General features: G+C 34.3%; 2 long non-coding RNA genes across 7 annotated transcripts; one reads left to right on the top strand and one right to left on the bottom strand.

Annotated features, from left to right (window-relative positions):
* Window positions 1–76: 76 nt before the first annotated feature.
* LOC148623787 (uncharacterized) lies at window positions 77–25,609 on the bottom strand. Of its 5 annotated transcripts, XR_015919497.1 has the most exons (6): window positions 25,438–25,609; window positions 8,588–9,045; window positions 7,632–8,244; window positions 6,928–7,003; window positions 4,876–4,966; window positions 77–684 (listed from the first exon to the last, which is right to left on the bottom strand). It is a non-coding gene; the product is annotated as an uncharacterized LOC148623787 (long non-coding RNA). The 5 variants fall into 5 exon arrangements; XR_015919498.1 differs by lacking the exons at window positions 6,928–7,003; window positions 7,632–8,244 and having other exon boundaries at window positions 25,438–25,608; XR_015919496.1 differs by lacking the exons at window positions 6,928–7,003; window positions 7,632–8,244 and having other exon boundaries at window positions 77–3,163; window positions 25,438–25,607.
* Window positions 7,132–12,730, top strand: LOC148623788 (uncharacterized). 2 transcript variants are annotated; one of them, XR_015919492.1, is made up of 4 exons: window positions 7,132–7,150; window positions 7,833–7,892; window positions 8,460–8,575; window positions 11,687–12,730. It is a non-coding gene; the product is annotated as an uncharacterized LOC148623788 (long non-coding RNA). The 2 variants fall into 2 exon arrangements; XR_015919493.1 differs by lacking the exons at window positions 7,132–7,150; window positions 7,833–7,892 and adding an exon at window positions 7,701–7,781.
* Window positions 25,610–27,798: the final 2,189 nt, after the last annotated feature.

Genomic DNA, 27,798 nt, shown 5'->3' with positions numbered 1-27,798 from the left:
GTCACACAAAAAGGTCTTCAGCACACCTTCAATTAATCTGTGGAGGCACCGACAACAAAAGAAATAAAATCAACGGTAACAGAACGATTACACTTATTTATTAATCCTCGAATCTATGGTTTTACAAAGACAAAACGTCATCTATTTAGCGGCAACTGAGATAAAATAATCTTTCAAAACGATGTCCATTCTTTTAGATAAGATAAGCTATAAAGTCAAACTCATAATAGTAAAGGAATACGTCAGCGAGTTTCGCCGATCACAATTTGTTCCCATTAAAATTCAGATCGTATGTTGAAAAAAAAAAACATGTCCAACACACTGGACAAATATACGTTGTCGATAAAAATTGCATCAATTTAACAATATCTTCTTCAGTATACTTTCAAGATGATTTTGGATCGTTTGTACAAAGTATGCAGGATCTCTACCAAGTACTACGTATATTTGTCGGTCTTCTATCTTCTAAGAGGAGCATCGATGTCTAATGTTTCAACTGATTTCGAGAATAGTACTTACTATAAAGAGTTGAAAAATCATAGGTCTTGGTGCTATTCTATTCCGTTAATAATCTAGCACTGAGGGTTTCCGGAAGACTCTACGAATACTTCAGCATCCACATTGAATTAATACTATTACATGACTGACAAGTGTCATGGTAAGACTGAAGATCCTCTTTGACAGCTGCAACTATGAAAGTTAATAGTTTTAAAAGATGCTTGGTAGTACATTTTGCATATCCAGCTATGAATCCTTGTTTGTATGGATTCTTGTGGAATTTTGGGATCCAACACATGGTAAGAAGATCACAAGATCACAACCATCTATTTTGCATTGATCAACATTTTATACCTAAAACCGGCACATTATAATACTTAAGTAGCAGTCTTAATAATAAAAAAAATCAGGCAGGAGGTTATTCATGCATGTCAAGAAACCACCAAATTCACCTTTATTTCTTGTTCAGAGACAGTCACCGTTCACATTAACCGGTCCTAGTTTTTCATTTGATGTTTGCGCTTTTGAGATAAAAAAAAAATAAAGATTGTTACATGAACTCGGCATTTTATAGTAGTTATCGATTTTGTTAGATTTGGTTAATTATAGTGGGAGATAAATGTATGATTTTCTCCAAAGTGCAGATCTGAGTAAAAAATGAATCATGTAGACTGAAAAGGCATCATTTGTTTGGTGGGTTTTTTCTACACCATGAATCACTTTACCATTGGTAGTGCCTGAATTTTATGTGACTTGGTACTTAAATCGGATCCCGACACGATCGTTGAAAATGACTGTAGACGTGTAACCTAAATATTGTATGCAGACCGGAAAAAGGATATATACCCTTATTTTGGAGGAAGCGACGCAAAAATCCGCGAATTTCTCATATGTAAATGACCATGGCGGTGTGCGTTGTTTTTCATTCTGTATTGCCACTTTCCAGATAGAGTTAGTGATGTATAGACGCTGTACATTATCGGAGAATTTAGCAATAAACTAACAGTAAACTACCAATAAAAATGAATTTCTGTACACAGAAAAAGAAAAAAAAATGAAAATATTATTCACGTGCATCTAATATAGACAACCAGGGAAATATAAACTACATGATAAAAATTCTACCATTTTTACGAAATCTAAAGAGAATGTCCATCTCTATATTTTAAACAATTCGAGTGTGTCTTACTGTATTTAATGCCTTAGATATCTTTAGTGAATATAGTTATACATTCCGAACAGATATATTTAAAATGCGCATTTCAAAACATTTTTTGAAACCCACAATTATAAAATTTTGCAGAAATGTATCACATACTAGTATAAACAGTATTTTGCGATGTCTAAATAAAATGTTTACATAGTTATATGACGTAGATTTAGTGCATGCAACGTTGGGTTGAGAGAAAAACATCCGCGACATTTTTAGTGTAAAATCTTTTCCTTCGAATAATCAAACAACAAACAAAGAATATGCTTTGATAATAACCCACGCCAAATATGGATTGCCAATCTTCTCTTAAGAGAGAATGAAAATGCGAGCAGAAGCAGAAAAATAACGAAAAATAAAGAATGAATGGTATAAGAGAAGATTAAAAAATGAAAGAAAAAGTGTTAAGAAATTGATATCAATGATAAGTACATAAATGCGATTTGTTTGTGAATTACATGTATGTAATAAGAAACCGTTACAAGTATATTGATGAAGCGGATTTCCCGATTTGAACAAGCTAGACTAATCGATGTCTGGGCCTGCGTCGCTGTGCAGCTGTGATATATCGTTGCAAGAGTAAAGTGGAAGTCTTCAATAATTATACCTTGTTTTGTTATTAAATAATAAAAAGTAGGAATACTGAAGTGACCACACGCCAATGACAAAAACGTGCATTACGAACATATTTATTTATTCTCTAGAAGCATTAAATATCTTTTCGTTGCTAATTAAATATATCTAGTTCATTCTAATGAGTACTTTAATCTTTATCATATTTTGAATTTCAGTGGCAAAATGCAAAATTTATTTAAAAAAAAACAAAAACAAAAAACAAAAAAAAAACCCCAAAAAAAACCGGAAAATCAGTCCAGAAATCGTGTGTATTTTTTTAAAAGAAATATATCATTGAAGGGTAGTATAGCTGAATTAACTAGACAGGCTATGCGAATATTAATGTCATCCTTTTTATCGTAATACGCTATAATATCTATACGCTATAATGCTACAGACCCTTTACTCACTTATGTTTTAATGGGCTTTACCCCACCTCCCACTTTTTAAAGGTAACTTGGCAATACCTACTCATTTTTTTTTTATTGTAATTGGCAATACCTCCTCCGAACTTTTTTTTATTCTCAATGGCAATACCCACTTTTTACTGTAAATGGGAATACCCCCTCCCATATTTTAAGTAAATGGAAATACCCTACTCACTTGTAACTGTTAATGGAAATAACCACTCCACCCCATCCCCACTTTATTTGTTTAATTGTCAATATCCCCTATCTCTCTTTATTAATTATGATAGACAATAACGCCTCTCCGTATTCATTGTAATTGGCAATGCCCCCATCTTGAACTGTATGGAAACCGAGCATCAATCAGCTGACTTTCAGTGTAAACAGAGTTCATTGAATGTTTTGGTAGACCAGCAACTACGTGACCAACAAACTGGAATTAGAAAAGAAAAAAAAACCTTGTCAAGACCAGACTGCCTGCTTAAAAATTAGCATCGAATAGCCGCTGGAACGGAGTTCATATAAACATCAGATTCATCGACTCCGAGGTGTTGGATATGTAGATAGAGACCTGATGTGGGAGATCATGAGGCACCATGGATTAACAAACAAATACATCTCTAAAATATTATCGAAGGAGATGCAACCGAAAAAAAAATATCAATCTAAGTTGCTACCAGAAGTCAGACATGGATACATATTATCTTCTTTCTTCTATTTGAAGGCCATTGAATATATGGTGAAGAAAAGTACGCAGATTAAGAAAAACCCATGAAGTGGATTATGCTAGAACAGCTTGATTACCTTCATTTAGATGACCATCTTGCTCTTCTCTCACATAAACACAGCCAGATAAAACAGCAAAGCTGGAATCTGTTGCAGCAACCGTATGGCTTAGAAACAGCAGAGAAAAGACAAAAGTCGTGCGAATCAATGTCAAAAGCACTGAACTAGCTAATTGTGTTGTTGATACAATAGAAAACACAGCGACATCAAAATGACGAAAATGAAAGCTAGAGCAACATACTACATAAAAATGTCAAATCTTCCAAGATCAGGATGTTCAACTCCAACAAAGTAAAAGTTGTCATCTTTTACAAAGCAGAAACACGGGGAACAACCGTTGCCTCAGACAAGAATATCCAATCATTTACCAACGGAAATTTTGGAAGAATGTAGCCAATTTTCTGGCTGAACCGCATCACCAACCATGACCTCTGGTAGGGTACATAACACCCCCCATTCAGATTCGAAAGCGAAACGGACCTAGACAGAACATAATTTATTTTTTTACTAAGTATAATGTTTTAACCAATTCCTTAAACAAAAACATTAATTTAAATTCATGAACACGAATGTGAAACAGTTTTGAAATGCATTTTCTAGGTATTAAACAATTTGCTGCAATTTTGATAACATTTAGAAAAAAAAACACACGAGAATTAATTTTCTCCACAGCGTTTTAAACAACCGCTTCTATGCTAGGATACAATCGAAGACCATGCTTTGTTTCCAAGCCGCCATTAGAACAAAATTTAAAAAAAAATTACTATTATAAGCACACTAAAAGATTATGGTATAGTTACTAAGAATACATAAAAGAGAAATTCTTTTTATGCCTTGTCATTTTATCGCATAAAAAGGGTTTTTTTACATAGAAACTATACTTAAAACATTTTTTGTCATAGGGACATTACGTGTTATTTCGGTTATTTTATGTATTTTGTTGTGTTTTTCCTATTTGGTCTTTGTCCCAGGATTACATTCTTTTGATTTCCGCTAGAATCTTGGTTCCCTTGATTACTCTTTAACAAGGGACTCAAGACCTTTTCGAACTGATTTTTAAGTGTGTTTAATTGTGTAATAGTTTTTCCATGGTGGTCAAAGGGAGAAGGTTGTGTTCACGCTCAAATACTTTAAAACGCTAAAATGCATGGAACATGCTCAATATACACTTCCGCCAGTATTTTTTTTGTTTTTGTTTTTGTTTTTTTGTTTTTTTTTTTGGGGGGGGGCGGCTTCTTACCAAGACTTACCTCGCGGAAGTGTATATTTAGCATACTCATAATCTTACCACAAAAAAGTCTATTATTGAAATAGCACGGACATGAACAGAAAAAAAACAGCTAACAACCCTAAACATACCCTATTCACGTTCAACCTGCAATATTGACATCCATTATCCATCTGTTCACGATCATTTCTTCTGCTTGACGATGGGGTGGTATTAACCAAGCTGCAAGAAATCAAATTTTTAAAATCAACAGTGAAAGTATAGATTAGAGTGTCTGTACATAAAAAACAAGTACTTTCTATAAAAAAAGATAGCATTTTCTCGCAATGTCAGTCTATCTTAGATATTATTTGGTACACGGTGTGATCACTGTGCTATTTTTCGTACTTCCACGACTTATTTAATTGGTTCAATAATTAAACTATATAAAACTATTCGTTATATGAAATTCAAAGCCTATTTTTTAATTTAAAATATTCCGGACACAAATGTCCTAAATGAAACCTTGAATTGCACGATGGCCATCACTATCAAATGAGATGGGATGTCTTAAGCTGTCAAAGTTCAGTATCATCGGTGTCACGTCATGTCAAACAAATCTCAATACCGGCTGTGTCGGAAAAAGTTGCATATGGTTTAACTTTGTCTACATTGAAGTGAAACCAACGAAGAGATTTCTTTTCCTTCAAATGTCGGAAATGTAGTATGGACTACATACTTTCTGTGAACAGACTATCTAATGTATCACTGCGTTAGAACCGTTAGAAATTTTACATCACTAATAGTTGATATTTCCGTGTTCATTTAATAATGTTCCAACGATGCGACAACAGCCTAAGTTATTTGTAGCAGAGGGCGCTCAACCCATTGGTGCACCCATTCCAAACTTCCATAAAACAAAATGTCGGTTGTTGTTTTTTGTTTGTGTTTGTTATCATTTGTGAGAGACTCCGGTTGTTGTGTATAGTTTATGTGCACTAATTTCGTTTTTTATATTATTTCTGTTATTTCTTTTTTTTTTTTTTTTTTTAGTCTTCTTTGTTCCTTTGATTGGTTAATTTTGGCTTTTGCTTTAGTCATTGTCGCCTGTAGTTTTACTTTTATATACAAAAAATCAGTTTCAAAATTAATTTATTTCGACTCTTTCAACATATAGCAGGTTAAGACCCACAGATGAAAGTCATTTATTCTGAATTAAACACTGCCAGTCTTAAAAGACCATGCAATATTTAGACGACTTACGTGTGTCTATTTTAAGGCTTGTATTTTTCAGTTATCATCACCGTCCAGTGTAAAACGTTCTTGCTGTTACAAATGCATTAGTCATGTAAGTAAAAGTTTTTGGTTTGTGATTTTTCAATAAACAATGACAACTTGCGTGATACTCCTAGAAGTCAGACACATAAAAAGGTTTGGGTATGCTTCTAACAGTGGTAAGACAGTATTATAACATTATCTGATTGTCACCTTAAGACAACTTCTAAAACACCAATAACACTTATATACAGACATTGCCTTCAGCTACACAATATTTTCTTGCAATGAAATCATTTCAAATGAGATAGAATGACAATTTTTATTTTTCCTTGTCAATCAAAGCAGAGAAACATATCATTTAAAAAGCATTTTGTCCTGTGAATTGGTATAATATTTCTGAAATAAAACATGAAGCCAGGTATTTGGAGGACGTTTTCATTATGTGCCAGCCATAAACGACTGTTTCTGAATTAGACGTGTCGTCTTGTGACGGAAGCGAATGGTAATCAAAGACCAACTGAAGTTAATGTTATAAATTTGCTGACATTCCTTTCCCATCGATGTCTGGTTGGACCATTGATAAAGCTTTAAATATGATTGATTTAAAACAGTTATATCATTAATGACATCAATCAAATTAGAGTTTTGATATATTCTTTAATTTTTTTTTTCATCAGCTTTAAATTGTTTCTTTTAATTTGTTCTACCTCTTTGTCTGTTTCTGTTTGTTTGCTTGTTTGTTGCATTTTTTGTTTTCATTGCTTGTTTTTATCTCGTATAATTTGTTGCGTAGTTTTGTTTAATTTGAAGGAAGGGATGGGGATTTGGATATTAGAATACTTTTCAAGTAAAGGGGAGGTAGACGTATCTTTTAGATGATAGATGATCATTTGCTTTTGTTACTTTGTAAGTATGATTTTAGTTACTTCATGTTCTTTGTTGTGTATGTCTGTTTTCCATGTCTGGTCTTTGTTCCTACTATCTCACACAATACCTCGATTTCTGTAACAGATCATTTGCACGATATATGTTTTAAGTACATGTAATGGCAAATGTTTACATTTATTTGGACGAATAATATAAAACAAAGGTTCTTTTTCTTTAATAGTTACAAATAGTTAAAACATGAACTCGGAAGTTTCGGCAGGGGTATGTATAATTGTTTGCACTAGGTGAAACTCCGTCTTTATAGAAACAATTATGCAATAGAAATGTTTTGGTTTTTTTTCAGTACAACGATTTTAATCATAACTAACTTACTTAAAACAAACAAACAATTCCTAGTATCGATTTAAATTTGTGGTTTTTATGGTAATAAAAAGTATTTGCTAGTCTTTTGTGAGAGTTGGGTGGGGGTTGGACACTCAACATTTCGGACTAATGAGTCTACTGGACTTTCGGAATACTTAGCCGTCTCAAGTGGCAAAGTAAAGACCTATTATAGGATTTGTTGCCCTTAAATTATAAGGTCGACATTTTTTTTCGATGAGGTTTTTTACTTCTGCCTTTTAAAAAAACTGTTTGGTTAATGAAATGATCCTTATAATCAGGTTTACAATGTTTAGGTCTCCATTCGCCAATCAGATGACGTGTTATAAATTCAGAATTCTTGAAATACAAAATTATATACTTTTTCCACTGTCTAGTTGAATCAATTGAGTTCAGTTACATCAACGTCTTCTTGAAGATTTTCGGGTATGTTTAAGCGTTTCATACGCAGTGTAAATCCTTTGGCTACTTGTTCCGTCCGACTATTAAGGTACAAACGATCCAACGACTTGTAAGTATATAACACATATGTGTATTTAATCTTTGTAATTATATTTTTCAGTTAAAGATGATTCTGTTAAAAAGAATGTAGACATTTTCAAGCATGAGTAGCCCAATTAACGTAGGTTTAGTTGGTGATATTTTGGCAGCATATTATTTACTGTAGATCTGATTGTTGTATCAATACAACGTAGTGTTTATCTCATATAAAAATTATATACGTGTCACTGTTGAAATGGTGATAAAAATCTTCTGTATATCGTTATGAAAACAATTTTAAGCTGTGCAGTTTTGAAACTCGAGCTTTAAAATCAAAATACATATCTATAAAATGTCAAGGTGTACAGGAAGCTTATGATCTGGCCCAAAACTTGACAAAATATCGAGGAAAAATCAGCAGACCTCACACAAATTCTGATCACAAGCTTCATGGACTGTCGCCTCGTACAAAGGGTGCAAGGATCGAATGTTATCTAAAATTACAGACAAGTCAAAAAGATTGACTAACGGAAATCAGATATGAGTAAATGGACACGCTACACATCATTCTGTTGCATATAATGCTACTTTGTTTTCTCTTTCCCACGTAATCTAAAGTACATGAAAATATTTAAAGAAACATTTGAATCACAAGTTTATAAAACCTTACAACCATGCCCATTATTGTGTAGTGTTATTCTATTTTTAGTTTCTATCTTTAGCCCGAGTGCATAATGGACGTCAGCGTGCCGGCAATTTTCGTGCATGGTTGCACTGTTTAAAACAATTAACAGTTACTCTCAATTTGATATGATTGGTTCAAAGGTACGTACTTACCATTTTTGATATTTAAACACACCAAATTAGTCCTGACTTCTGGAGATATATTCCTAATGACAGATGAATCATTTGATAGTCTTTTAAGTTGTGGTGACCCTTATTCACGACGACAGACAAACCTATCGGGAGGCTTGACAAATGCTGTCGAAAGTCTCTGTGTTAAAAGACCCGCATTCCATGACGATCGTTGGGTCTATCCTGACTTGAAATGAAGTCTTAGTATTTAGATCCGCTATCCCTGATGGAAGGTGGATTTTCTTAAATTCGTGACTTGTGAAAATTCAGCGGAAGTATAGCATTGGTTTGTTGACATTCGCCAAACCTAGGAATTCCTGACTTGTAGAGCGACTAATCTTGACTTTTTAATATGTATTAAACTATCATTTGGCATAATCATTGCTTCAAGCACCAATTACGTTTATAAACAGCTGTGCGCATGATAGGCCCGTCATCTTCTGAAAAAAAAAAAGCATAATTAATGTTTTTTTTGAATAACACAGGGTTGTACAGTATGTCATGTTAAGTAATATATCACGACTCGTTCATTATTTCTGCTCAACTGGAAGTTTATATGAGACACCGATAAAAAAATTAATAACATGTTTTTATATGATACCTCCTTTAGGTAGTTTCCAAAATTCCACCATATTTCAAAAAATCAACCGGTTTCTATTGTCTCTTACAGCTGCATTAAGACAATAAGTAGTAAAATTTTCCACCATAAGCAGACACTGCAGAATCTAATGACCGAGGAATACTTAAAAGTTCCCTCTGACATGTGACTGTGCTTCTTCTCCCTTTAATTACAGTCCTTCTGGTCATGTCATCACTGATGATTTGAATATTATTGGGAATTGACTCCTACGTAAGGTAGTTTCTTATGGTCCAAAAATCAGAGAACCACAGCGCCTTAATTGGAAACTTAATTTCAAAACCATAATAGATGCTGTTGAAGATTATGCAGATCATGGATGAAGAGAGAAGAGGACCAAGAACCAAAAATTGAGTCCTCGTCAGATTGCAGATTGGATACGTACCTTCCGATCGTTGGTACGAAATCATATTGACAATCTCAAGAAATGTGTCAACAAAAGACCCAAATCCGTATTCAACGATCGTGAGGCACTTGGATGGCTTCCCTCACTACATGAGAAATATGTTATCGGTCCTCCGGTCAAAGCTTCAAACAACTATAACGGGAGAGCATGATTTGACTCACAAAATTATACTCCGCCACCAAGGATCGAACCCTAGACCACTCGGTTACAAGCCAGCGACAAACCGATTCGGCTAAAGAATTAATCCTTTGGCTAAGTCAATTAACTGTCTATTTAAATCTCACTACCTACTACAACGCAGGTAGACCGTCCTGCCACACAACATTGTATTTGTTTTTACAGCTTTTTGGAAATTATTTGTCTCCAAACTTTTGACTTCTCAACTCTTTACAATTTGTTACATGATAAATTAAAGACTTATTCGAAAAATTATGTTGTTCTTTGTTACAAATCCACTAACTGTGCTCGTCCCCTAGCCGATTTCTTTTTTATATTCATACGAGACTGAATTTCTTCAGAATTTCGTATAAAAATAAAAATATAAAAAATGCTAAATCCTTTAACTTTATATACAGATATATTGATGATATATTGTCCACCACTAACTCTTCATTTTGTAAATTGTTAACGTCAATATATTCACCAGAGTTCAAAATATAGGAGACTACAAAACACAGTTTTTTCTCCATCTTCTCTGGACCTACATCTAGCTCGAATTTGACAACAGTGGTCATCTCAGCACTAAGATTTATAATAAGGGACGACTTAAATTTTAATATCATAAATCAGCAATATACCTTCATCTCCTGCATATGGTGCTTATATTCCACAATTAATTCGCTACGATAGAGCAAGTATTAACTACTCTGATTTCATTGAACGCCATGAATATCTTTGTGACAAACTCCTGAATCAGGGGTATGAGGAAATGCGTACCAAATTCTTTTTTTTTAGATATCATTCCTTGGTTGATAAATACTTAGTTTCTTCTAAAATAATGAGTAATAATTTTTTTTTTTTTTTTGTAAATTGTTCTTTATGCTGATGTGACCGTTAATTTACCGATTATGACGCAACAATAGTAAATGCTATTTAATCACCACTGGTAAATTCAAGTCGCGATGGGAGAGGGGGTTTAGCGCGCTGTAAAACCTAGATTTCACCCATCATTTCGTTTGGAATGCATGTACCAAGTCAGGATCGTTGCGGTACCAGCAGGTCCGGTAGTGTGTTATAAATTTAGCCAGATTTATTTTGGACTTGACTTGGTGTTCGGTAATTTTGTTATTACCCTTATTTAGTAGAGATCCCAGATATCGCAGCGCTTCCATTGAATAGAAACATAAAAAAATGGGCTACGCGACAGCTTGTTCGATTTAATTCTAAAATAAAATCGATTTATTGAGTAAATCGACGAAAAAAACAAAAATTGGAAAATCATCCAAGTAATGATACCAATTTTCATTTATTACATAAAATAATACGTTTATGATCGTGAAAGAGGAGGCGAAGAAAATTGCAGATCATGAACATGATCGTGAACAAATTTCAAAACATCTTCTCAGTACTCAAAACAGGTTTTACATATCTGCAGCAACTGACTATATTTTGTAAATGAATACAAGAATGTTTGTAGTATAATTTATTGCGATTTGTTAAAATTTCCCCATCCGTATATTGTATTGTTGCAACTAAGTGCCATCCTGACATAATAATTCATATTTAAGGAAAAAAAATTACGTGTCCCAAAAAGATAATCTTGGTAATAGTACAACCGTTAAATAAAATCCAGAAGCGATGCTGATATCACGGAAACCCGCCCGACAGATTCACACCTCCTTACAGATCTACAGATGAACATTTTTTTTATCTCCAGCAAGTGTTTCATCACAAGCACCTGTGTGTTTATCTCTCCGATAGTGGTTCTGACCATATTGAGTATATCGTTTAAAAAGCTTACACTAGGATCAATGTTCTTCTACGTGGCCTATTGATTCTGGATATAATTCGTATATATATTTGTATATTTCGTTTTTAGGCCAACTCTCGAATACGGGAATGTCGTATGGGACAATGGTCCACAAATTCTGATTACCAAGATCGAAGGAGTCCAAATAGAAGTGATGTGTATCGTAACTTAACATCACTAGAGAATTTATTTCGTGAATTCAGACGGAAAAAAGTCGTTGGAAGAAGGAAAAAACATAAACTCGTGATGATGTATAAGATGGTGAACAGTGATACCCAGAGTATTTAAGTATCCTGGTAACAATGGGCGATCAGACTTCTACAACCATGTAACGCGTCATTCACACAACTTATCCGAGATACGTACAAGGACGTCTTTTTATTCGAACTATTTCCTATCGTCTACTATTAAGATGTGGAATGAACTTTCCGTAGCCACTCGTGATTCAAGAACACTGAGCATACTTCAATCTCATATTAATATATCTAATATTATCACATGACCATAGTACTGTAACATTGGGAGTAGACAGCTCTCTCAACGAACATCTGTTTAGGCGTAACCTGGTAGCCAGTCCAAACAGTTCCTGTGGCCAAGTGGAGACAATCAACCATTTCTTACTTGAATGCAACAAGTACTCAGAAATCCGGTTCAACACTATCCATACTTTTGAGTTTTCAGGTTGATATTAATGTTCTTCTTAAAGGATTTGATGCATTTTTAACAGAACAAAATACTAAATTATACTGAAAGGTGTGATCTTATATTTTAAAAAGTAAACGATTTGTAGATGCTTTACACAAGGAGTTAAATAAGGAAAAACACCCCAGGTAATGCCACTATAAAAATCCTTGCCAAATACTTGTATATTTTTTTTCTAATGTATTTCATCATATTCCTTCTATTTTTACTTGCATGTCTCTCTTCCCTTTCATATACCATTTTTCTATTCTTTTATTGCATAAATATATATGTGGACAAACTAAAACTAACTTATTAGAGCATGTTAATTCAATGTGCTAATATTTGTCATCTGATAGGAGACTGATTGACATAAGCTTAGGCTTTTTTCTGAATCCCTGTGGTGTATTACTGTTGTATTACTAATGTATAATTGATGTATTTATTTGAAATAAAAGGTCTTTAAACCGAGTTTATCTTCTCATTCAGTTAAAGCAAACATGTTCATATCCCCATATAGAGCAATAATAAACAGCTGCACTAAATATACACGCGATTTCCCTTTTCGGTGCAGAGTCAAATCGACGAAAAAAAATTATCCATGTAATGATACCAATTTTCATTTATTACATAAAATAATACGTTTATGATCGTGAAAGAGGAGGCGAAGAAAATTGAAGATCATGAACATGATCGTGAACAAATTTCAAAACATTTTCTCAGTACTCAAAACAGGTTTTACATATCTGCAGCAACTGACTATATTTTGTAAATGAATACAAGAATGTTTGTAGTTTGTTTTATTGCGATTTGTTAAAATTTCCCCTTCCGTATATTGTATTGTTGTAACTAAGTGCCATCCTGACATAATAATTCATTTTTAAGAAAAAAAAAATTACGTGTCCCAAAAAGATAATCATGGTAATAGTACAACCGTTAAATTGACGGACGAAAGAATCAAATTTACACTTACACGAAAGTTTGGGTTTTTTTTAAATTCCTACTGAAATGTCAAGGAATGTCAAGGTTAAACTATAAGAATAACTGATAGGTCTGAAAAAATTCCCAACGATGTTAGAACTGTCAAATTTGCGATGCAAATTTTTGGTCGTTTCCGCCGCGGGACTCGAACTCGTACCGCTGTGACATCTATGGCAACACCGCCTGCACAAAGTCCAGCGCCCTAGACCACTCGACATATATATATAAACCCTGGTCAATCCTAGCATACTTAATATATCTGATTCTCATATTTCAAAGATTTCAAAGGTAAATTTCATTTATGGTTAAGGTGCTCTCTGAAGCTGAGAAAGCAACAAATAAATAAGGATATGTCATTCCTATGGTATTTAAACGTTACTCTTACACATGCAGGGTTCTGGTTAAGACCCTCTTTTATTCCTTATTTTTATATTATATCGATATATTTGTTGACAGGTGGAAGATTTACTCATAATATATAAATGAGCCTTGTTGCTGCTCGGACAAACTGTCATATATTACTAGTAACTTGACTGTTAAAGTAATGATCCTACTAAGTGGGCGAAGGTCCTTAAAAAGAAGAAGAGAGTAGGCAGAAAAAAATGAGAGGCTTTCTTACAAAAATCGTAATGAGAGAGAATTTTTTTGCATATCCAAAGGATTCTGTAAACTAATTTGCATACAAATTTGACTTTCGTGACACAAAATAGACTATTGTCTCGCAAAATTGATTTTTGTGACACAAAACTGAATTTTGTGACACAGAATTTTGTCTAAAAAAAGAATATCGTCATTACAAAATGAAGTGATCATGTAACAAGTCTGTGTGACATAGTTTCATACGACAAAAATCATTTTGTTTTGACGGAATTCAATTTTGTGTACGCAAAATTGTGTACGCAAAATTGATTTTGATTACAAAAAGATCAAGCCCCATTCGGCGCCCCGTAACTGCTAACTATAGCTTATAGAAAAAAGCTTGTTAAACAAATACAGAATACAACGAGCCATTGAATTCTTAACCTGCAATTCCAAGTCACAAATATACAATTCCCGAGACCGGAATAATATTATCTTTTACCAATTATCGTCTGTAACATCTTTAATGAATTTTTGTTTGTTTAATTTCGTATTTTCATATTTCTTTTTTTACTACATGCATCTCAGTGTCAAATCATGTTTGTATGTATAATAGTATCTTGTAGCGCAATTTGTGATATGCAGAGAAGGCGCTTTAAGTCGAATTACTTGTATCGCTGTTGTATTTAGAATAATATACAAACATTAAGTTACACTAAATTCAACACAAGTCATTTAAGTTTTTGTAGTCGCATGCTACAGGTAATACAGGTAGGTCAATAGAATGGTTCATAATTCAAAAGTTTTAAAAGCCTCCACCACAATCATTGAAGGTATTATACATTAAAAGTAAAGATGCAGTTTTGCTGTAATTGTTGAAAAAGCAACCAAAAACAGATGAACCAAATTTAAATGCAAAACTTTGTACTCATCTATAAGGTATGATCCTTGCTTTTATCTACGTGTATTTATTTTCACGTTAATGTTCAATATTGGTAAATAGTATGTCTTGAATTTCATCATCTGCTGCGTCTAGAGTGAATTTCGGAAAGCATCTGACGTTCCGAAATCACTCAGGACGCTGCAGCCCTTTCAGAATGCAAAAAATATGGCAAAGTCGGGAAAGTGAATGATTTTACGCGACGTTATACGATTGTTAAATGACAATTGATTTGAATGATGTCAGAGAATTCGAAATTATCGCTATTTAATCTAGCTATACGATAATTTTCACACTAGTCGAGTGAGAATGAAAATTATCGTATAGCTGCACAACGGACGTGATGCGTGGAGCTTGATAAATATCCATTTAGAAAGATTGATTGATTGATGTTTGGGTTTAACGTCCGAGCAACAATATTTCAGCTATATTCAGACGATGAACATGAAATGGATGATAAAATGAACATGAAATGATGAAATGAAAAAAAAAAGGATGGGACACAAGGATAATAGGGTCGACAAATTGTAATTGTCACTAGAAAAAGGGAGGGATGGGTAAGGTCGGGCAATTTGGCCTCCTATGGCGGAGCGCAAAGGTTCCTACTCTTATCGAATACTACAGCAGGTTTCTTTAACGTGCGAGGAATGTGGCATCTTTCCCAACACGGTGCACCACTATGGTTTGCGGTCAGGTTTTCCGTATTATAGCCTGACAACCCCAGCATGTAACACGCCAGGAGTACCCCATTCCACCACCTGGGGCACACATCCCAGTTGCTCTGTGGGCAGAGCGCCTAGCCCCGGCTAGGGTTCTGAGCACTATTTAGTCGCCTTTTACGACAAGCTTAGCGCTGCTACAGGCCTATTCTTTTAACACCCGGACCTGCACGGGGCTCCATTTAGAAAGACAAACTGCATATATTTACGAAAGCGACATTGGAGTAACTTGGTTAAATAAAATACATAAGCAAATGCATGCAACATTTACTCTAAATTCAAATAATAACCCGCAATAATTATAAAAATCCTATTAGATTGTAGATCGTAATTAAAAAAAATCAAACGGCGAAGAACATGGCACTGTTAATTGATCGTATATCTTATCTATTCATTGTTATTCATAGGGGTTATTCAAGGTTATATTTTAACATATATTGCATTACTCACATACATTGTATAATATGTACTTAATCAGAAAAAGGCAAAGGCCTACTTAAAAAAATGTTGACATTGCATAAGATATAACGTTTATGTTTTGATTAATTTTTTTGTTGTTGTTTGTTTTGTTTTGTTTTTGTTTTTTGTTTTGTTTTGTTTTGGTGTTTTTATGGGTTTGTTTTTGTTTGTTTTTATTTGTTTTTGTTTTGTTTTTACTACATTAATCCCCCACTGTTGTAAAATTGTATGTATAATATTTACATTCGACAACAGCCCCGTGCAGGTCCGGATGTCAAAAAGAATAGACCTGCAGCAGCGCCAAGCTTGTCGTAAAAGGCGACTAAATAGTGCTCAGAACCCTAGCCGGGGCTAGGGCGCTCTGCCCAAAGAGCAACTGGGATGTGTGCCCCAGGTGGTGGAATGGGGTACCCCTGGCGTGTTACATGCTGGGGTTTTCAGACTATAATACGGAAAACCTGACCGCCAACGATAGTGGCGCACCGTGTTGGGAAAGATGCCACATTCCTCGCACGTTAAAGAATCCTACTGTGGTATTCTCCCGGAGTAGGAACCACAGGGCTCCGCCACAGGAGGCTAAATTGCCCGACCCTACTCACCTCTCCCTATTTCCAGTGGCAATCAAAATTTGCCCTTGTGTCCCATCCCTTTTTCATTTCATCATTATTTCATGTTCATTTTATCATCAATTTCATATTCATCGTCTGAATATAGCTGAAATATTGCTGCTCGGACGTTAAACCCCAACAAACAAACATTCGACAACATAATAAAATTTCAGAAATACCCAAATCTGCAAGGTTTCCTTTATTAATATAAGGTTTGTACACCTAAACCTCACTAACTCGGTAATATACAGTATTAATACTATGAAATGATTAAAACTAGGCATATTTATAAAACAGAACTTCTGCTTTTCTAGACTGTCTATGCATTCCCTATACATGTATATCAATTAATCTGAGGTGTACAAACTTAATGGTTATTTCGTCATTTTTTTTACTATGCGTCATTATTTGAAACAAAAATCAAGACTGTAAATACGTTTGAGTCAATTACAGATTTTGTCAAAATGCACAAAATGATGTAGAGCCTAGCTCGTTGATGCGTACTTCGTCTTCTTCTCCTTGTTTTGTCTGTGTGACTTATATTGCCGATTGACTGTTTGTCTTTCTGTAGTTAAATTTCACATGTAACAACTCGATGCTCATTGACATACATTTTCATGTATTAGACTGAATGTTGCCTTTAATAGCACTCTAGTTTAAAGTAGTAAGTTATATCATAATTGTTCAATTCTTCAAGGGCAATGTGTGCACTTATTTCAAACTGTGTTATTTTAATGTAACGATGACCCTATGAAAAGCTTGCACCACAAACAGACATCATCGATATGTCTGCACCTAAGTTGGCTCTTCCTGGTACCCGTATCTAGTGTCATATTCTGATACCAAGATGTTACATTGTATATCGGCATATGAATAGGTGAAGATCGATTTCATCTGCATGTCGCCAATTTGAAAATGTTCACGGATATTAATATTTACTCTTATCTGATGTCAAAATGTCTTTGATGATAAAGTATAACTTTAACGTATAAAGTCTGATTAACTATTGAAAGTCAGTTATCTTTTTCCGTTGACGGTAACAAGACTTCCTTCCATTCATTAACGAACTTAAATATAACACAAAGGTCAGATGGTCAGTATAAGAGGTTGTCAGTAAATAAGATGTTTTTAATTTCTTCTGGTATACTTACTTATATTATCCAATACACAAGCTGAAAATTGAATGAAGACACCTCTTTCATTGATATGAACACCAAAAATGACTCGGATGAAAAAGTCAGAAACACAGTACGAGTTTCTGACAAAGTATTGTTTTTTGCTTATATCTGCCTGCTTTTTTGTTATCGATGATATTTCTCCAGTCGTGTCTTGTCAGATACAAATTGGTGTACCAGTTTAACATTATTCTAAATTTACAATTGTATATGGTGGACAGATGTTACATGAATGACAGGTTTAGTCATCAAATAATAATTATCATCCAATTTAATACTTAAACCTTTATATTTAAAAAAAAACATGGGAAAAGAAAGGAAAATGGTGAAACGTAACAAATATACCAGCAGGTAACCTAAATCCACACTATTAAATGTTCGCATTGAATAGTCGAAAAAAAATACATGTGCTCTTTATGTAATGAAAAATTGAAGAACAAACCGTATTATTTTTAATCAAACAAGTTGAAATGTAGATATTTCCAAAGAAGTTGCAAAACTTTTTAAAACACGATAAAATGAATTTAAATTGTTTGTGTAATTGAACACTTAAAAAAAACACAAAACAAAAAAGAAAACAAACAAACAAAAACAAACAAACAAAAACCGAAGATTCAAAGTACTAGTAGACAACTACTAATCATAATTCAAGTTTTGTCTACTAAGATTAAAAGACTCAGTACTATTTTTTGCATCGCGTTGAAGACGGGGCTGGTGTCGTTTAAGGCAGATATTTATTGTTGTAGTACAATATGTTGAATATAAGTAGGTCGTAAAACCTGCATTAATATCTGAAACAATCAGATATTAACAATATTGGCCCGAATAGAAGAAAGTAATGAATATATACTACTGAGTAAAATACTAAAATTAACGAAATGAAAAATAGTTATCGAAGTTCTTTTTTTTTGTGCAAAACTATAAACAAGAGCTGTGTGATTTTAATATTGATATTATAGATGGCAGTAATTTACCGAATTTTCTATGTGTAAACATTTTCGATAATAATTCTGTATAGCGTCACAAAACGTCACAACACGAATATCAATCCGCTTATGTTGAAAATAGCACCGAATAAAAATATGATAATCAACTGGTTATCGTGAATAACCAAAATATAATCCTCGTGCCAAGAACGCATTAAGATTTAACTTAAGCGCCGACAAGTTCGCTCACTCGTTAAATCTAGACGTTCTTCGGCCCTCGTGATCATATTTTGGTTATTCTTTTTTGTACTAATAAAGTAGCGCACTAACATAACTTTAAATTAACAATTCAATACAGACAATACAAAACCCAGTTAAAACAGGGCTGTTTTGAACAAATAATGACAAGGAAGTAAATCAATGGCCAGAATTGGAAAATAATTAATTTGTTATGTGAAGTATCTTGAATCATATTATTACCTGATGAGGCTTATATCAACCTAAGATAATTCTCTGGGTATCACATAGACGTTTTCCACAACGCATTTTTTAGGCAAAACCGCCACTTAGATCATGATATCTTTTTGGGGTCAAAAATAATTTTATACGGATCGAGACTATATTAAAACGACACCACTTACATAAAAATGGTAGCAATCATATGTTGCAACAGAACTCCTAGTCGGGGAGAAACACGGAATTGGAGTTTTGATGGAAATTTGACGTTTGGTAGCGTTATTTGCGTAGTAATAATCAAATCTGCAAACTCACTTTAGAGTAAGGACATTCAACCTACTTTTAACAGTTCAAATGGACGTAAGTAAAAGGTCTTTTCAGGTAAAATTACAAGAAATTTTCTTGGCCCAAATTACCAAACACTTTCCTGGCCCAAATTACCAGAAACTTTCATGGCCCAAATAAATGTTTCAAGGTTTTAACTTTTTCGCCACAATAAAAAAAAACTTAGAAAGAACTTAATATTTAAGCTTCCAGTAGAAGTAGTAGTCTATATATTGGTTCATTTAGTATTCTGTCAAAATGCATATGTTGTTGCTGTAGATATTACTTTTTACACTTGGTTCCCGATTCCATCTTCTTATATATACATATACTTAATATATACGAAAAATCACTTTAAGATGATCTGTTAAGGAATTTGTATTCTGTATCGACCTTAGGAGTTAAATCCGAGTTCGACAGATTTTTACAGTTCGTTTCATTGTTGTATTTACCTACCAGGTTAGGGGAATGGTTGAGGGCTCACAAATATGTTCAACCACATCCATTACGTGCCTGTCCCAAACCAAGAACCTCTCATTTTTATGTTCATTGTTATTCGTTTTACGTTTTTTTTTCTATATATTAGGCCGATTTTCGTCTTTATGAATAGTTTCACATCATTTATTTTGGGGGCTTTTACAGCTTGCTTTTATGGTATGGGTTTTGCCCATCATTGAAGACAATGTGGTGACCTATAGAAGTTAAATTGTTCATTGCTTATCATTTGGTGGATAACTATCTCTTATATTACATACCTTAACAATTCTGAAATTTCGGTAGTCGCACACGAGGACAGGGGAAGCTTGAACATATGGTAAAATGTCCTTCGAAGAATTGTGTTATTAGCAAAAAATGACTTAATAATTCAATTAACTTTTTGGCCAAAACCTTTTTGGTTTAAGAAAATATATATTAAGATGTCCCAATTCATTGTTTATCACAAACAGAAAGAAAACAAGTCATTTGGTCTAGTCATCACATCTGTGAATTAAAAACTCAATTAATTAAAAAGAGGAGAATCAATACGCCACGTCTCATAATGTTTATTTATCAAGTGTCTATAAAGTAGTATTAGGTTACCTCTCAAATGCTACGTGTAATTGATCGTCAGCGCTACACTATAATTTGTTCGAGAAATTCAATGTTGACGGTGACACGGAATCCTTATAATAAATATTTCAATTACGTATCATATTTCTTAACCGTCAATTTTGTAATCTATAGCAATTGTGGAATGGTCGGGTTACAACACGCAATGTGAGAATGACATTTTAATAACGAAAACACATTCTATCCTCCCATTAAGGGAATCCCAAAATACTCTGTCACAATTATTGATGTATACTAGCTCCTATTGTCTGAGTTCCTTTGTGTTTTGTTCACCAGCTGACTGGCAGATAAACAATTGCTAGATGGAAAGAAACTCTCAGGCATGTATTATCACTTTCTATGCTAAGCTAATGAAGAGGATATGAAATTGCGAAGCTTCTGTAAATTGAGGTGTCAATTGAGACAAACTTTTAAGATGCATACTGTTAATTTATTTGCAATCAACATTATGTAATAGTATATCATTGGCACCGTTGTAATGACTTCATGTCTCCCCAATAAAGAGGTATAAAGCGAAGTATAGTTGCTCTTTACGAGATCGAGACACATTTTTCGAAACATTTATTAAACATTCTGAGATTTGAAAGCTATCATTATAACTATCTTTTGATTTCCCATATTACACATTGTTACTATGTATCTATTAACAACTACTAGTACAAATGAACAAATTACTTTATCCTGAATTACCGCTGACCATCAACGGCAATTACAGCTGTTTTAGCGTCGTTTCCAATTTTCTTCCCAGAATACCTTAAGAAAACAAAAAAAAAAAACGAACAGAAAAAAAACAATGGAAAAGTATACTTTACCTTAGAACACAAAAGCAAAATAAGGGAAATACTGTAATTGACAGAAACATCTATAGATGCGATTTTATAAACTGCTTGAAAGATTAATCAAGGGAACCATGGTTATAGCGGTAATCAAAAGAATGTAATCCAGGGACAAAGACCAGACATGGAAAACAGACACACACAACAAAGAACATTAAGTAACTAAAATCATACACACAAAGCAACAAAAGCAAACGAGCAACTCGGACTCCACCAAAAACTGGGATCATGGGCCAGGTGCACCGGTTGGGTAAGCGTCCTCTGCTTTTCTAGAAACACCCGCCGAGTTGCTCATAAAAAGTCAAGTCTGGGGTAGACAAACGAGGAAAGGAAAACTATGACCCGTTGAATAAATCAGTTTTCATGGTGCAGATGGATGCACCATAACAATCCACGAGTTCATGATGACGACCATAAAACTTCTGTAGTGATGACTTCAATCTTGTAGCAACATAAACCTGTTCCAGAAGCCTATTTGTCAGAGTTCTAGCGCGAGACAAAAAGTCTGCGTAGTTTCGGCAAGCTCTGGCATAACGTATGAATTGTGATATGAACACTCCATACGCAGGTGCCGAAGGAAAGTTGACAATTCTGAATGAAAAGTCATCACGTTTGTCGTAAAGTTTGGTCAATAGTTTCCCTTTTCCATCGATTTCTAAGTGTAGGTCAAGATATGAGGCTGACTTCACAGTGTCTGTAGTATCCTTTATCTCAAGTTCTTTTGGGTAGATGCGATGTATCAAATCCCCGAAATCAGGATTGTTTAAAGATAATACGTCATCTATATAGCAGGATCTAGCCAAACGATATTCTTTCGAACATTTTTTATTTGGGGGGGGGACAGAATTTTATATAAATAGTTACACGAAAACACCTGGTGTTGTTAAGAGTGTGAAGGGAAAAATGTCAGCACTATGTGTTAAGATGGTTAGAACGCTGTTCTATACGTTAAATAAACGTTGAAAACAAAATTTAGAAATAAAATAAGCTGCATGAAATATAATTTAAGAAAAGTGGATCGGATGCTAACATCCTGCAGCAATATTTACTTTTATGTGTTCAGCTTGGTTTATGGCTGACGATCTACATGTACATGTGCTTGTCCTTACAAGTAATCTTAAGCTCATGTTTGTTCTGAAAATGGTATTGGATTATTCTATTCATTATATGTTTGCTTGACTTTGTGTAGTTTTCACAAACAACTACCATTAAAGGCGCAAAGGTATCATCTTTTAAAATGAGATCTTCAATGCAAACTGGTTATTTATTGAGTCCACGTATGATTAAGTTAGAATGATACATTGGTAAAGGAAATGGTCTTGTGATAACTATCATTTGTTATTACTATAACACGAATAAGGTACCAGGTGCAGTCACTAATTATATGGAATTGATTGTATAAATTCATAACCATAAAGGAAGCTCAAGACAGCAGAATGATGACGAATACGCTTTCTACAAGTTACAAATGTAAATTGTGAGGGTTTAAGATGGCGCCGTAGCATTCAAACAAGCCTTGATTAACTTCCTGTATTGGATGCCGAACAGGAAATGCATCCGATTGTCCAACTAAAATATACAACAAACAAATACCGTCACGCACGGTAATTATGTCTGAAATTCATGACTTATGTAGTTTGTTAATGAGCGACAAATCAGAACTCGGGTAGGCCATCTATATAGGGTCGAAGCAATGTATCTCTAGCACATAAATGTGAACAACTGAGATAAAACAAATACAGAAGCTGATGCTCAAAACGTTATGAATATTTGATAAACAGACGCACATTTCCAAATATTTTTTAAATTTTGTTCGTAGGTGAAGTCATCGCTACAGATGTATATTATATTGATTGTACCCAGTTTATATAAATGTAGCGATAACTTTTTATCTAGAAACATTTCGGGTCTAAGTTCCAAATTTCAATGTCGTATAGAGCATAGGAGGACACGACTGTGGTTATTAAGAATATATTAAACACACAGACTACAGCATATAGCAAGTGCCTAGTTCTAGAAATGTTGGTCATGGCAAGAGATGGTAAACTGTAGAACCGCCTGTAGACTAGACTTAAAGTAAAATAAAACATATCTATCACTAGTTATCACAGTACAAAACTGATTCTTCAACCTGTTACTCAATTCAACTCCATAGAATAAACTGATACCCCAACCAATTCCACTGTACAAAACTGATGATCTGTTCAAAACTGACACCCATTCAATCCCAGAGTAAAAACTTCCCCAATCCGACTCCAAAGTATGAACTGATACCCCACCCAATTCAACTGTACAAAACTAATACATCATTCAACCCCCACATTAAAAAAACTGCTGCCCAGTCCAACTCCAAAGTATGAACTGATACCCCACCCAATTCAACTGTACAAAACTAATACATCATTCAACCCCCACAGTAAAAAACTGCTGCCCAGTCCAACTCCAAAGTATGAACTGATACCCCACCCAATTCAACTGTACAAAACTAATACATCATTCAACCCCCACAGTAAAATACTGCTGCCCAGTCCAATTCCAAAGTATGAACTGATACCCCACCCAATTCAACTGTACAAAACTAATACACCATTCAACCCCCACAGTAAAAAACTGCTGCCCAGTCCAACTCCATAGTATGAACTGATACCCCACCCAATTCAACTGTACAAAACTAATACATCATTCAACCCCACAGTAAAAAACTGCTGCCCAGTCCAACTCCATAGTATGAGCTGATACCCCACCCATTTCCACTGTACAAAACTGATACCCCATTCAACTCCACAGTATAAAACTGATATCCCAGTCAACTCCAAAGTATGAAACGGGTATCTCATTCAATCCCATTCAACTCTACAGTATAAAACTGATACACCATTCAAACAAATTTACTCCACAGTATAAAGTTGGTATCACATTCAATTCCACAGTACAAAACTGATACCCCATGCAACAGTATTAAAGTCCACAGTGCAATACTGTTATCCCATTTAACTTTCTCCTTTTTTTATATAGAAAATATAGCCCATAAATACAAAACCGCGTAGTTGGTTTTGCAATTTAATAAATTTTCTGTTTGAAACGAATTAATCCCGCGGTCCATATCAAAGAGTTGCAAACAAAGGTCTCCTTCCAATACAGGATAGAATATCTTCTAATGAGAAAAAATCACGACAAAACAGTATATCTCGTGTACGTTTCAAATTTGACTTTCTGACAATTACACAATATGAATATGTCGAGTCCTTAAAGTAATACATCTTCTGATCAACAAACCTGGTGTCATAAATCCGAAAAATTTAATTATATCAATGGTATAAAGTTTCCTATGCTTTCTTGTGGTTTTTAAATTGCTCCGGATCTTGTTTCCAGAAAACCGACAATTTTCAGTTTAATAAAGAAACATCAGTTCTTGTGTTTCGCTGTCAATTAAAGAAAAATACGACAACGCCAGGAGTAAAAGAATAGCACAGATGATGGCATAATTATTCCTGTCTAACGGAAGACTATGAATTGTTAGACATAATCTTCAATCATAGTGTCTTTCAATTTCATAGCATATTTTAGATTGACAGTGATTGGATAGGAGAGAATCTGTCATTTGAAGCAGGAGTATTATTATTTTCAAGAACAATAAAATAGGTACTAAACGAGTGTATGTACATGAAGTACCTATTCTTAAAACATTCACGATTTGAGGCATCAATCACCTCCGTGGTTTTTTCTTCATTGTGATCAACAGAAAAGTAGTAAAGAATTAGACAATATTTAACGTTCGGTTAACGAAAATATCAAATAGGATTCTCATTGAACTGAAGAGTAGTCTGGGGACCGGTTTCATAATAAATCTCAAATTGTTTTCAAAGCCCTGAACTGTTTATAACTTCATGAAATCTAATTGGCTCAAAATCTTTGAGAACATAATTTAAAAGTACTTCGAAGATGCGATAGGAGATAGTAAAGATTGACATGTTACAGAACATAAAAGCACAAGAATTAATGTAAACAGTAAACAATCATACATACTATATCTGTTGGAAACAATACAGAATCGCTTTATATAAATAACTGTTCAGGACGTAAACTCAACTACCAGCAAACAAGCACAAACACTCACACATGAACAAGTGAAAGGTAATAAGTTGAACGTACAAGAAGATAAGAATGGGAAAGACATATTTTTTTCATGTTTGTGGCTATTTATAGTCCTCGGTCAAGTATCGGCCTCGAACCAAGTTGTGAATGTGCTAATAGGCAAATGGTTGAGTTTTTTTTAGGCTTTTTTCAAGTTTTAATCCACCCACTTACTACATTGTTACTTCCGTTGTTTGCTAATTAGCTAAAATTTAAGCCAGGAATTAATACCACGTTGAATTAAACCTCTTGGTAGAGCAAGTGGGTCGTGGTAGTAGAAAGAAACACATAAAAAAGTAGGAAAGTTTCTATCTAATCAAAATAAGAGCTAACTATTACATTCCATTCAGTCACTGCATATAGTATCTTACATGTAATTTGAGCAAGTTCACAATTATAACGTTTTGTAGTACCTTAAAAGAAACCTGGGCGTATAACCTTATGGTGTTTTCGGTGTACCGAAACAACTCAAATGACATTGCGTTTACTTTTTTTCAAATATAGAGGTCGAGTTAATAAGATAGCAAGTTTCACAATATTACAGAAATGCAAATTAATAAAATAACAGCACTACTTACATAAGAGACCCATGACGAAAATACCAAATATAGTGGTATATGCTTTAGAAGGTAACAATTTTGAAAACAAAACAAATATATAATACCAATGGTAAAGATCAATACTTTTTAGGTTGAGCTCTCTTTAATTTACCATTACATTTTCCATTACATTTTCCTCGCGTCCCGTGCAGGTCCGGGTGTTATAAGAATAGGCCTGCAGCAGCGCTAAGCTTGTCGTATAAAGCGACTAAATAGTGCTCAGAAACCTAGCCGGGGGCTAGGCGCTCTGCCAACAGAGCAACTGGGATGTGTGCCCCAGGTGGTGGAATGGGGTACCCCTGGCGTGTTACATGCTGGGGTTGTCAGGCTATAATACGGAAAACCTGACCGCAAACCATAGTGGTGCACCGTGTTGGGAAAGATGCCACGTTCCTCGCACGTTAAAGAACCCTGCTGTGGTGTTCGATAGGAGTAGGAACCTTTGCGCTCCGCCACAGGAGGCTAAATTGCCCTACCTTACCCATCCCCCCTTTTTCCAGTGGCAATCAAAATTTGTCGACGCTATTATCCTTGTGACCCATCCTTTTTTTTTTCATTTCATGTTCATTTTATCATCCATTTCATGTTCATTGTCTGAATATAGCTGAAATATTGCTGCTCGGACGTTAAACCCCAACAAACAAACAAACAAACAAACAAACATTTTCCTCGCATTTACAATTTGTGTCCAGTGTATGGTCTATGTCTCAGATGACTTGAGTAAAAAGTCACACATAGGGTCATTTCTTGCTTTTAAATCCAGTATCATTTCGCTGTTATGTCCTATCAAAATAGACTTGTCATGTCATGAATGTATAATTTTTAGGTCAAGCGTACTTTACCAATACAAAACGGCACATGACCAACAAGTACCTATAAAAAATTCTCCGGTATTTACTCTGGACAATCGATATTTCTTGTAATCAGCTTAACGATTTCCAGTGCAGAATAACAAAGGAAGACAAAACTAAGACCATCGACCTGGGTGGTTCTTATCAAATTTTATCATTACTACATGTTATATCTAATAATTGACATTACAGGTTTTTAGCACCAGTTCTATCTTAGCAATGATTGGCCGACGTAATCAACGTTAAAGCTACGTCGTATCAACGCGTTTCTCCGTCTAATTCGATCCCCCTGCCAACGGAAATCCAACGTTGTAATTACCAAGTGGTAAAACCTGTCTTAATGACACAGGTAATCTTTCTGTGTGGTATGATTTATTAAGCGATCACTGTGTGTGGTTAAACTATAAAAACACACATCTTTATGAGAAAAATTATCAGTAAAACCTTGAATATTCATCCCAATTTGTTATTTGATTTCTTTGTCATCTTCAAAACATAAGCTACGAAGAATGCTGATAAGGGTGTTTAATTTCGATTGCAAACAAAGTTTTTGGCTTTTAACTTATTCCGTAACGGTGAATTATCTATAGTTCCAGAATCACGTACTTAGATCTAACGTGAACCGATATGATTATATCATCAAGGTTTCAGCTAACCCTGATTGCTTTACCAGTTTTCCTATCACAGTTCCTTTTGATCCGAGTCCTTAAGAGCGACAGACCTAAGCACTGATATAATCCTGTCAACAAATTAGAAGTTAATTAGAAGCTAATACATATCAAAGGAAACTAAATACTAAATAA

The sequence above is a fragment of the Perna viridis genome, chromosome 2 (assembly GCF_037379345.1).
Source record: "Perna viridis isolate PV_CMFRI_1.1 ecotype Kerala chromosome 2, ASM3737934v1, whole genome shotgun sequence".
In the NCBI taxonomy this organism is placed as follows: domain Eukaryota; kingdom Metazoa; phylum Mollusca; class Bivalvia; order Mytilida; family Mytilidae; genus Perna; species Perna viridis.
Note: the sequence above shows the minus strand (reverse complement) of the source record. Positions and strands in the feature narration are given on the sequence as shown.